This window comes from Lynx rufus, unplaced genomic scaffold (assembly GCF_022079265.1).
Source record: "Lynx rufus isolate CCGP_SWC_20201006 ecotype Redwood Valley unplaced genomic scaffold, mLynRuf1.p SCAF_8, whole genome shotgun sequence".
Lineage (NCBI taxonomy): Eukaryota > Metazoa > Chordata > Mammalia > Carnivora > Felidae > Lynx > Lynx rufus.
In genome coordinates this window covers 61,314,114-61,326,545 of record NW_025814896.1, presented here as the reverse complement: position 1 = coordinate 61,326,545, position 12,432 = coordinate 61,314,114, and the positions used below count along the sequence as shown (strand labels likewise).

General features: G+C 39.5%; 1 protein-coding gene and 1 pseudogene across 1 annotated transcript in view; both read right to left on the bottom strand.

Annotated features, from left to right (window-relative positions):
• Positions 1–12,432, bottom strand: part of CRACDL (CRACD like) — a 137,943-nt gene that overhangs the window by 65,369 nt on the left and 60,142 nt on the right. The gene's annotated exons all lie outside the window — the stretch shown is intronic.
• LOC124503663 (60S ribosomal protein L19-like) lies at positions 5,969–6,378 on the bottom strand (annotated as a pseudogene).

Below are 12,432 nucleotides of genomic sequence, written 5' to 3'. Positions count from 1 at the left end.
GACCAAAGCAACAAAGACCACAAAGGACCAGAGAACATCACCAGAAACGCCAACTCTATAGGTAACATAATGACACTAAATTCCTATCTTTTAATAATCACTCTGAATGTAAGTAGACTAAATGCTCCAATCAAAAGACATAGGGTATCAGAATGGGGGGAAAAAAAACGAAGATCCATCTATATGCAGCCTACAAGAGATACATTTTAGACTTAAAGACACCTGCAGATTGAAAGTGAGGGGATGGAGAGCCACCTATCATGCTAATGGAGTCAAAAGAAAGCCAGAGTAGCCATACTTATATCAGACCAACTAGATTTTAAAACAAAGACTGTACCAAGAGATGAAGAATGGAATTATATCACAATTAAGGGGTCTATCCATCAAGAAAAGTTAACAATTATAAATATTTATGCCCCCAACTTGGAAGAACCCAAATAAATATATTAATCACAAACATAAAGAAACTCTTTGATAATAGTAGGAAACTTTACTATCCCACATACAACAATGAACAGATCAACTAAGCAGAAAATCAATAAGGTAACAATGGCTTTGAACAACACCCTAGACCAGATGGACTTAACAGATATATTCAGAACATCTCATCTTCAAGCACCAGCATACACATTCTTCTCGAGGGCACGTGGCGCATTCTTCAGAATAGATCACATACTGGGTCACAAATCAGCCCTCAACAAGTACAAAAAGATCAAGATCATACCATGCATATTTTCAGATCACAATGCTATGAAACTTGAAATCAACCACAAGAAAAAATTGGAAAGCCCTCAAATACATGGAGCTTAAAGAACATCCTACTGAAGAATGAATGGATTAATCAGGAAATTAAAGAAGAAATTAAAAAATACATGGAAGTAAAGGAAAATGAAAACACGACAGTCAAAACCCTTTGGGACGCAGCAAAGGCAATCCTAAGAGTAAAGTAGATTGCAATTCAGGCCTATCTCCAGCTTTCTGCCTTCTTGCACCAACCCCAAATCTGTTGTTCTGACAGCTCAAGTCCAAATAAAGGAAAACTTACTCTTTAAATCTGGACCTGAGGGGGTCTCTTCAAGGGTTCTCATTGACTCAAAAGGGGGCTGAGCCTCCAGCTCCCTCTGTAGTTCACAGCATTCATCAGTGTGATCTGGGCACCTACAGAATCTAGGGGAGTTCTACATCCAGTGAAGGCTCCCTGTGGGGGTTGCCCCACTCCCTCTCTATGAAACCTAATTGTAACCACAGGCTTCTTTCTAGCTTATAGAAGAATTTCATCATTAGCTGCAGCTTATATTGAAAAATTCTACAAAGGTTTATTCACATGAAGAATGAGAATAGATTTTAATATGGTATCTTAAAGGTTCCAATCTATTATATTTACCTATACAAGGCAAAGAAAAATATCTATAAACTGATTGTATACCCTGATCACATAATCATGCACATCCCTACAGACCTATTAATCTCACAATATCTTTCAGGCCATATTCATATCCCAGTGGTATTTTTTCTCAGCACTTGTACCTTTCTCCATAATGCCCACCCACACTGGGGCACCTGGGTGACTCAGCTGGTTAAGCAGACGATCCAGCTCAGGTCATGACCTCACAGCTCATGAGTTAGAGCCCTGAGTCAGACTCTGTGCTAGCAGCTCAGAGCCTGGAGCCTGCTTCAGATTCTGTGTCTCCATCTCTCTCTTCCCCTCTCCCACTCATGCCCTGTATCTCTCTCTCAAAACTAAATAAACATTAAAAAAATTAACACCAACACTGTTAACAAAGACTTGTTTATAAGATATCTGTCTAGCATTCCCAACCCTTCCAAGACTTCAAGTTTGGTAGGGTGAGCTCTGTGCCTGTTGTGTCCATTGCGGTCCTACCAGCACCTAGGACAGTGCCTGGAGCAAGGAACTGAACACAACATAGGAACAAGACAGTTGACAAAATGAGAGAGGCTTCTGTAGATGACTGACACAGGGGCCAGTAAAATGAAAAGCAGTAAATCATCTGGTTCCTGAAATAGATCTATTTTTATAACCCAATTTAAGGCTGGGGAAATTCTCCAGAAAATTACTGAAACCCGACTTTGTAAAAAATAAATAATCCTTATTGAAGGAAACTATATTTTATTTACAGAGCAACATGACTTCGAAAAGATTAAAAACAGAGCTAAATTTGGCCCGGGTGATGGTATTTCATAAGGCCAAATCTATGTGTGCTTCTCCTGTACTTTTTCCAGTGTCTGTGGCTGCTTTGATTTGGAGTCACCATGTCCTGGAGAAAGCTGACTCTACCTACACCTATGTGGTTATACCTGAGATTCTGAGGGTGAGTGATGACAATTACAATGAAGTAACTTTAAAAAAAAAATTAAAGTCAATAATCACAGATCCACAAATGCAGTTTACGTTGTTTAAAAGCAAATGAGAACAAGTCTGAATACCAGTGTTCATGTGCCAAATCATTTGAAAATCTTAGAACCATTTCCAAATATATGCCTTGAAAGTATCATCTAATCACTGGAGTCTTTTACTTTTCAATGTCCTAAAAATGAGATAACACTGAGAGAGACTTCAGAGTCTTAGAGCTACCTTTCTTCCTAGATGATGCAAAAACTGATGGAAATATAAAATTCAAAAGTAATAGTTGAAGATTCTAATATCCTGCTCTCAATAACTGACAGAACAACTAAGCAGAAAATCAACAAAGAAATGAAAGATTTGAAAGAATAACATTAACCAACTAGAAATCTATAGAACACTCCACCCAGCAACAGAATAAAAAGTCTCCTCAAGTGCACATGACAGATTTTATGGGACAGACCACAGATAGGCTATAAAACAAGCCTAGAGAGATTTAAAAGGCTTGAAATTACAGAAAGTATGCTTTCTGGCAATAGTGGAATGAAATTAGAAATAAGTGAGAGGAGGTTTGGGAAAGTCACAAATATGCGTAAATTAAACAACACTTTCCTAAGTAACCAACGAGATGGCTCTATTAATGTCAGGAAAAAAAAACAGGTTTTAAGAGAAAACTATAACCATAGATAGAGTTATTTTATAATGATAAATTGGTAAATCCATCAGGAAGACATAACAGTTATAAACAGGTATGTACCTAAAACCAGAGTCTCAATATACATGCAACAAAAATTGATAAAATGAAGACAGACAATTCAATAATAATACTAGTAATTTCAATAATTGGGGACCTCACTTTCAAAAAAACAATAGGCAGAAATTTATCAATGACGTAGAAGACTTGAGCAATTGTATAAACCAATTTGAACATATATATATATCTATATATAACTATATACATAGATATATATATATCTCCATGAAAAAAATAAAGCATATTCTCCAACCACAATGGAAATAAATTGGAAATCAAGAGCAGAAAGAATTTGGGGAAATTTACAAATATGTATAAATTATGCAATGCACTGTAAATAACCAATGAAGTCAAAGAAGAAATGACAAGAGAAATTATAACATACTTTGAGATGAATAAAAACACAACATACCAAGACATGTAAGATACATGCCTAAAGGAAAAATTATACCTATAAACACCTATATAAAAGAGATCTTAAACCAATATCATAACTTTCCACCATATGAAACCAAAAAGAAGAGCAAACTAAACTGAAAGCAAACAGAAAAAAGAACATAATAAATATCTGAGCAAAAATTAATGAAATATAGGATAGGAAAACATTTTGAAAATCAATGAAACAAGTCAGTTCTTCAAAACATCAACAAAATTGATCAACCTTCAACTAAACAAAAGGAGAGAAGATTCAAATTACTAAAACCAAAAATCAAAGAGTATCACTACTGACCTTATAGAAATAAAAAGGATTATAAAGGAATATTATGAATAATTATATTCCAAAAATATAGATAACTTAGATGAAATGGACAATTTCTGAAACCACTGAATTTGAATCAATAAGAAATAGAAAATATGACCACACTTACAGTAAGAAAAGGGACTGGTCACTTAAAATTTCCCACAAAGAAATGCCCAGGCCCAGATATCTTCATTGTTGCATTCTATTAAACATTTAAAGAATTAATGGCAAACTTTCCTTTCCCAAACTGTTCTCCAAAATACAAAAAAAGGTAACAACTCCCAATTCATTCTATAAGGCCAGTATTATTCTGATACGCAAACCAGACAAAGACCTCACAGTAGAAGAAAATTACAGACAATATCTCTTATGAGTATAGTCACAAAAATTCTCAAGATAATACTAGCAAATCAAATCCAGCAAACATAAAAGTGGGATTTATCCCAGGAACGTGGGTTGGTTTAATATATGAAAATCAATTAATTTAATGGCTGATCCTCAGCACAGAGACAGCCTACAGCAATTGAAAAAATAAAAATAAAAACAAAATCCAGCAAGTCCTAAGGGAGAGAATCTGATTTCCAAAGTTACCACATTATTAGAGTCAAATATCCAGTTTTGAATCTATCCCTAAAAAAAGGACCCAAGGCAGATCTACTAGGCAAATACTTTTTTCAGTTTCTTTATTTTGAGAAAGAGACAGAGAAAGCAAGTGAGGGAGAAGAGCAGAGACAGAGGAAGAGAGAGAGAACTGCAAGCAGGCTCCATCGTGTCAGCGCAAAGCCCAGTGCAGGGCTTGATCCCAGAACTGCAAGATCATGACCTGAACCAAAACCAAGAATTGTACACTCAACCAACTGAGACACCCAGATGCCCCTAAACAAAGACTTTAATACAAGTGTCTTAAATATGCTCAAAGAACTAAAGAAAGATGTGGAGAAAGTCAACAAAACAATGTATGAACAAAACAGAAATATGGATAAAGGAGAGAACCTAAAAAGAAACAACAAAAAAAAAATCTGGAACTGAAAAATACAGTAACTGAAAGAGTCACTAGAGGGATTCAAAGGCAGATTTCAGCAGGCAGAAGAATCAGAAAAATTGAAGACAGTGGAAATTATTGAGTCTGAGGAACAGAAAGAGAAAAGATTGAAGTACAAAGAACAGAGCATAAGGGGCTTCACCAAGTAGACCAACATATGCATTGTGGGAGTCCCAGATTGAGAAGAGAGAGAGAAAGAGGCAGAGAGAATATCTGAAGAAACAGTGACCCAAAACTTCCCAAATTTGATGACATGAATATAAACATCCAGAGAGGTCAATGAACTCCAAGTAGGCTAAACTCAAAAAGACCCACACTGCCAATCAACACACACAAGAGATCCTCAATAAAGCAGATTTCTCTCAGAAACTAGAGGGCCGAAGGCAGTGGGCTGATGTACTCTAAGTGCTAAAAGGAAAAAATGTCAACCAAGAACCATATACATAGCAAAACTGTCCTTCAAAAGTGAAGGATAAATTAAGATATCTCCAGATAAACAAAACCTGACGGAGTTCATTACCACTAGACCTGCCCTACAAGTATTGTTCAAGGGTGTCCTGCAGGTTGAACAAAAGGGCACTAGACAGTAATTTTTTTAAAAAAACTTATTTATTTATTTTTGAGAGAGAGCGGATGGAAGAGAAAGAATCCCAAGCAGGCTCTGTATTAATAGTGCAGAGCCCGATGTGGGGCTTGAACTCACGAACTGTGAGATCATAATCTGAGCCGAAATCAAGAATCAGACATTCAACCAACTGAGCCACCCAGGTGCCCCAAGAGTAATTTGAAGCCATATGAAGAAATAAAGCTCTCAGTAAAAGTAAACACATGGGCACATGGGTTTGCAACTCCACTTTTTATTTTCTATGTGATTTGAGACAAATATATATATATATATATATATATATATATATATATATATATTAGATCTAATATATCTAATATAAAATATTAGATTTATGAGATATATATATATATATATAATTTGGCAGATAAGGGTTTGTTTTATTGAATGATTGATCTATGAAACTGCCAAGGCCAGTATGTATAGACAAAAGAGGGGGAGTTTTATTTCTTGGCCTCTTCCTCCTTGGACACAGCCATGATAATTTTCTCCTTTTTGGCCTGGAGCCACTCTTCAAAGCACTTGAGGTGGTCAGTCTTCCTAGATTCATACTATCTTCTGAGCAGTCAGTGCAGAATTCTTATCCTCCTTATCCAGCACTGGCAGTACCCTTTCACTTCCTTATGCCCATATGCCTGACCTTCTGGCAGGGCCAAAGTGTTTTTCTGCCACTGAGCCCAGGAATGGATAGTCACAGGCTCCCGGATGACCAGCCCATCTTTGATCAGCTTCCAGATCTGCTGATAGGAGTTGGCATTAGCACTTACATTGTTCTCATGAGGACCAACCAGACCTTTTTGCCACAATGGAAGACACCAGAGGTAAGCCTCTTCTCAAGCCTAATCATACTCATGGAAATGGCCACAGTGGCAAAAGGAAAGAACTGGAATTTAATACATTTTTTAAAAAGCAATTAGTAGCCTAAGAGCTAGCAGTATTGTAACTTTGGTTTATAACTCCACATTTTGTTTTCTATATAAGAGATTGATGCATTTTTTAAAATTATTAGTTTATGCTTTAGGACACATAAAAAATATAAAGACATTATTCTGTGATATAAACAACTGAAAAGAATGGATAGAGACATGTAAGGAGACAGAGGTTTTTGTGTTACTAAAGTTAAGTTGGTTTAAATCCAAATTAAAGTGTTACAACTTTAGGATGTTAAGTGTTATTTATCCCCATGGGAACCACAAAGAAAATAGCTATGGAATATATACAAAAGGAAAGGAGAAAGGAACTGAAATGTTTCACTACCAAAAAATCAGCTAAACACAAAAGAAGACAGTAATGCATGAAATCAGTGATAAAAAAAACTATAAAGTATAGAATAAAAAAGCAAAATGACAGAAGAAAGTCTCTCCTCATTAGGTAAGCCTTAAAGGGAAGGCGATTCTGAAATAAGCTATATCATGGATGAACCTTGAGGACATTATGCTAAGTGACACAAGCCAGTCACAAAAAGACAAATGCTGTATGATTCCACTACTTAGAAGAGTCAAAATTATAGTGAGACAAAGTAGAATGGTGGTTTCTAGGGGCTGAGGGAAGATGTAATGGGGAGTGATTGTTTAATGGCTATATACTTTGTGTTTTACAAGATGAAAAGCATTCTTGGGGCGCCTGGGTGGCTCAGATGGTTAAGTGTCCAACTCTTGACTTTAGCTCCGGTCATGATCTGACGGTTCATGGGTTAGAGCCCCGCATCAGTCTATGCATTGACAGTGAGGAACCTGCTTGGTATTCTCTCTCTCCCTCTCTTCCTGCTCCTCCCCTGCTTGCTTGTGCAAGTGTGCTCTCTCTCTCTTTCTCTCTCTCAAAATAAATAAACTTGAAAAAAAAGATGAAAAGCATTTTGGAGATGGATGGTGGTGATGGTTGTACAACAATATGAATGTACTTGGTCCCATTGAACTGTACACTTAAAAATGGTTAAGATGATGAACTTTGCTGTTATGTATACTTTATAACAATAAAAAAATGAAAAAAGTGTACATTAAAACTTGTACACCAATGTTCACAGCATTATTTATAAAAACAAAACATAGAAATAACCCAAATATTCACCAATTGATCAACAGATACGAAATGTGGCATATACACATAATGGAATATTATTTGGCCACAAAAAGGAACAAAGTACTGATACATGCTGCAGTATGGATCAGCCGTGAACACACTCTGCTCAGTTAAAATAGCCAGACACAAACACTACGGAACATCCAGAACAAACAAAGCCCTACAGACAGAAAATAGGTTAATGATTGACTAGGGCTGTGGAGTGGGGTGCTGGGGGAGGGGGGGGTGGAGAGGTGGAGTAGGAAGTGACTGCTAATGGGTACAAGGTTTCTTTTGGGTGAGATGAGTATGTTCTGAAATTAGATTATGCTCATAGTTGCACTACTAGAAATATATGTTGATGGTGTACTTTAAACAGGTGAAGTTTATGGTATATAAATTACATGTCATCAAAACTCCTGGATAGAAAAAGTGTTACTAGAAAAAAAAAAAAGGTGAAACAAAGAGGTTTTTGGAAAAGAAGACATGATAAAATTTGTCTCCAGCAATTCCACACTAAAATATTAAAGAAGACGGGTGTGATCTTAGATGAAAGCTGGAGGTGTGGGTAGGATTGGAGGGATGGAGAGCAATACGCATGTGGGTAAATCTCAATGTGGACAAGAAGGGGAGGCAGTCTGGATTTCAGCCACAGGCCCTGAGTACAAGTAGCACAAATGTGTGCCCTGGCCTGCTCTCCCTCCCTAAAACATTCCATTTCCTTCTGGCCCAGGGCCTTTGCAGATGTTCCCTCTGCTTCAAACATGCTCTTCCCTGCCCTCACACCCTACCTTTTTCTTATTAACTCCTACTTATCCTTGCGATGTCAATCTCAATTCTGCTTCCCCAAGAAGACTGATGTGCTCCTTCAGGATGACCTAGGACCTCCGCAACACACCTTTTGTTCATAGAACTTGCCAATTTTAATCCTAACTGTGTTTGCATGATTCTTTGATCCAGTTCTGCTTTATAGATTTAAGCCTGCTTACATTCCTATACGTTTAATCAATTTTTCCTTTTCTCGGGGGAAAAAGATGAAAATAAACTGTGACTTAACTATTGTTCTCTAGTGAGTCACACCAGGATCTGCCTGTACCTTTTTTAGAAAAATAAGTTTCACGTTACTGAGGCAAATGAGATGTGTAATGCTCGCAAAGTTCCTGTGAGAAATCACTCTTCAAAAATTGTGGCAGCTTAGTGATTCATGATAGATATTATTATCCTCCAGAGCAAAGGACTTGACCACTGCATCCACCCCAAAGTGACAGGGGTGTCAACGCTGGACTCACCACAGCCAGCCATTTCTCTTGAAGTGCTTAGAGGACCTCCTACCCTTTAAAAAAAAAAAAAAAAAAAAGCAGACACCTAGATATGAGTGCGCAAAACCTTCTCTGTCTACTGTCAGAAAGGACAGGGAGGAGAAAGGGATAGATCTAGTTTGACATTTTGGGGGAAAAGAAAGCCAAGAAGTCTTATAAGCAAAGGGCTAAAACCAGAGAACTCAGATACTGAGTCATACTGCTCTGAATGGAGCAAGAGGAGAGAGTAAAAGAGCATACTGGGTGGTCAAGTTTTGAAGTTCCCAGTATCCTGGACTCGTTTATCTCATGAAAAACTAAAATTAGGCTTGACCTAGAGAGGCAAATCATCCCCTGTCTTGTGAAGTGTGTAAAACTTGAAGACTAACTCCTTGAGGATAAGGAATATGTACCGGGATGGTACTGCCATACAATAGGTACTCAATAAACACTGCTGAATGAATGAATGAACAAATGAACCAGAGGCACTTATACTAGTCGCTAGACAAATGAATCTGTCTAATCTCTGATAAAAATGAGACAGCATCAACTACCCATTCAGATCCCAAGGCCATCTAGCACTCCACTTAGCTAAACTATGCCACATTTCTCCAGCCTGGGTTCTGCTTGTCCACTGTCTTCCTTCAGACATTTCTTAGGGACAACCATGCAGAGCTGAAGTTCAACGGTCTTCGGGAGTAAATGAATATGGATGCAGAGGATATCCCTGCTCCAGATGCCTTGTTCCCATCCTCAAGCTTCCCTTTGGCTATGGGCTGGGCAGGAACAGCAAAGGCATCTGGAAAGAATGAGGCAGTGAGCCACAGTTCACTGCGCTGTTTCTTTACAAATAAACAACAGAGCTTCATCCAAACAAACTCCATCATCAACACGAAAAATAGCACAGTTTATAAGCATATAAACAAGTACCTTACGTAAGATAAACTACACCGTTTTCTGAAACTTATATAACAGTTGATTTCACGGTATTCTGAATTCTTGTAAATGGGCAAGCTGATAAGCTACTTAGCTGGGAATGCATACAGTGCGGTGTATATACGTAGATACGTGCACATGCACCTGTGTTCACACATGAAGCCTGAGCCTACACAAATACTCAATAAATCTCATGCCTCAGACTGTGATGCATGACGGCTCTCACAGGAGGAACCTATTTTCACACATCCAGGAGTGAATGCTTTCACAGGAGATTTGAAGAACATTAGTTTAGAATTCTCATGTTATTAGAGTAAAAAAAATTCTATTAGGGACTTTTACAAAGCCATTATTTCAAAAATAGGTAAGCATAAGAGCTTCGAACTTTGCAGCCTTAATTTAGAAATTGTATTTGCATAATTCTTGGAAAAATATAATACAAATTCACTCTAGTGCTGGGGATACCTTGCCAGGATGTAACTTATGTAACTTAAAACCTTCAGTCTTGGAGAGGTGCACCTTGTGCAGACTACTGCACACACACCTGACAAACGGGGCACTGGATCCCAGGCTGGTTCATGTTTAACTTCATCAGTTTACTGAGATAATAAACTCTCTTTTTAAATGCACATATACCAAGAATAATGACACGAAGCAAGTTCTTACAGCTTAATTTATCTGGGATGTTACATATGTGATTGGCACTTCTGCAGCACGGCAGATGCAGAGCTGAGATTTTTTTTTTCTTTTGGTAGGAAGTCATGCTCCAAGGACTATTAATAAGGAGACATAACACCACCCCTCATTCTGGCCCACGCAAAATAGGCAGACTCAGACACTGAGGTTGAGTAATTATCAGTAAAAAGATTTTTATGAAACAGTAATGATGAGGACGTCCATGTGCAGGGCTTTACACAGCACAAAGGCCTGGGTTCACAAGGAATCCTAAATTGCTGGGTTGCTGTCCCTTTGGAACAAAAGAAGAGAGTGAGGCTCAGGGCAGGGGCAGGGGTGGGGCCACAATCCCAGGAGATAAATTAACATCTGTAAGGAAGGAGGTCATAAACTTACTAGAACACGTGATAATAGACTCTGAGAGTCTATTCTTTGGCCCCAGGGGTGGTCCCTGTGGCACTCCCCTCCCCCCATCTCTCTGCGCTCAGAAGCCCACCTGGGGGCTCAGGCCTGAGGCGCCGCTAAAAGGAAGCCACCCTCGAGATGTAGAGTAAGCCTCCTGCACTTTCATCCTGCTGGAAACCAGCAGCAGGGAGAAGAGAGGGCCTTCCCTGTCCCATCCCCCACATTCCACAGTGGACACCACTGGGTGCTGATCCAGAGCCTTCTTCTCTGTCTCCCCAAGCAGTGTCACTGGGCCTGGCAGCACCCCCACCTCCTCAGGCACGAGAAAGTGGGGCCTCTGTGGACCACAGCCACTCCGGAGGGAGGTGTGAAGCACAGAGCAGTAAAAGCTAAGAAACACATACACTTGCTTCGTTCACCCCAACTCTGGAAGGCCACGTGTGGAGATGACCTGACACGGCAGGCAGTTGGTCTGGAGCTGTTACCCGCCTCCCTCTGAGTGGAGTCGCTGCCAAATTGCTGAGGATGAAAAATGACAAACCTGGGCTTTGTTTTACTGGGTTCGCCCCAGAAGCAGGCAAAGGGCAATGACGGGATAAGGTTGCATTTCCTATCTAGGTTAAGGGCTGATCCCGGGGAGAAATAAGATCTGATGCTGAAAAAATCCCAAACAAATTCTGAGCCTAACACAGCCAAGTCCTATGCTTCCTTCTCCTTCCAGCACCAGGGACGCACAGCACATCCACTCAGTCCTGCCCTCCTTGAAGTGCACTTACTACCTGTGGAGTGAGGAGTCACTGTAGGGGACACACTCATCTCTGCCACCGAACATGTGCTCCTTAGCTCTGGCTTTCTTGTTATTTGTTCTTAAAGGCTTATCATGTTATCCTGGATCCATGATGTTTTGTGAATGCTTTCCTGGGACCTTCCAAATGCTTCTGGGAGTGGGGCACCTGCTCACCCTGCTCCCTGCAGGGTGAGAGGATTCCCAATACTCCCTGCTAGAGACCACACCTGGCAGGTGCACAGACCACACCACTGGAGAGAAATCACCAGTTGCAGCCTGTGTGATGAGGCTCCCCGGCCTCTCCCAGGCACAAAGTTGCCCTCCCTGGTGATGTCCTCTCTGATACCTTCAGTTGAGCCATTTACAAGCGATGGACCCCAGCAACCCAGCTTCGCAATGCCACCTGCCTCAAATCTGTCCAGAGTCTAAAGGCTGTTAACCCAGGACAATCAGCAGTTTCCAGGCAACGCCTGGAGGGCTGTCAGAAGGCTCTAGATGACAGGTGTGATTCTGTATTATCACTGAAACCAAGGAGCAAGTGGGCAGCAAGGGGGAGGGGGTGACTTCTGAAGATGGTTCTAAGAATGTCCTAGCTTGCTTTTCTGTTTTCCAAAATGCATCTATATAAAATTTTAGTCAGATGGTTCATAATTTAAACATTAAAGCCTGACCGCTGTCTGTTGATAGTGATAAAAGAAAGTAGTGAGTTTTAGAGAACTTGGAAAACAATCACTAAGACCTTTGAAGG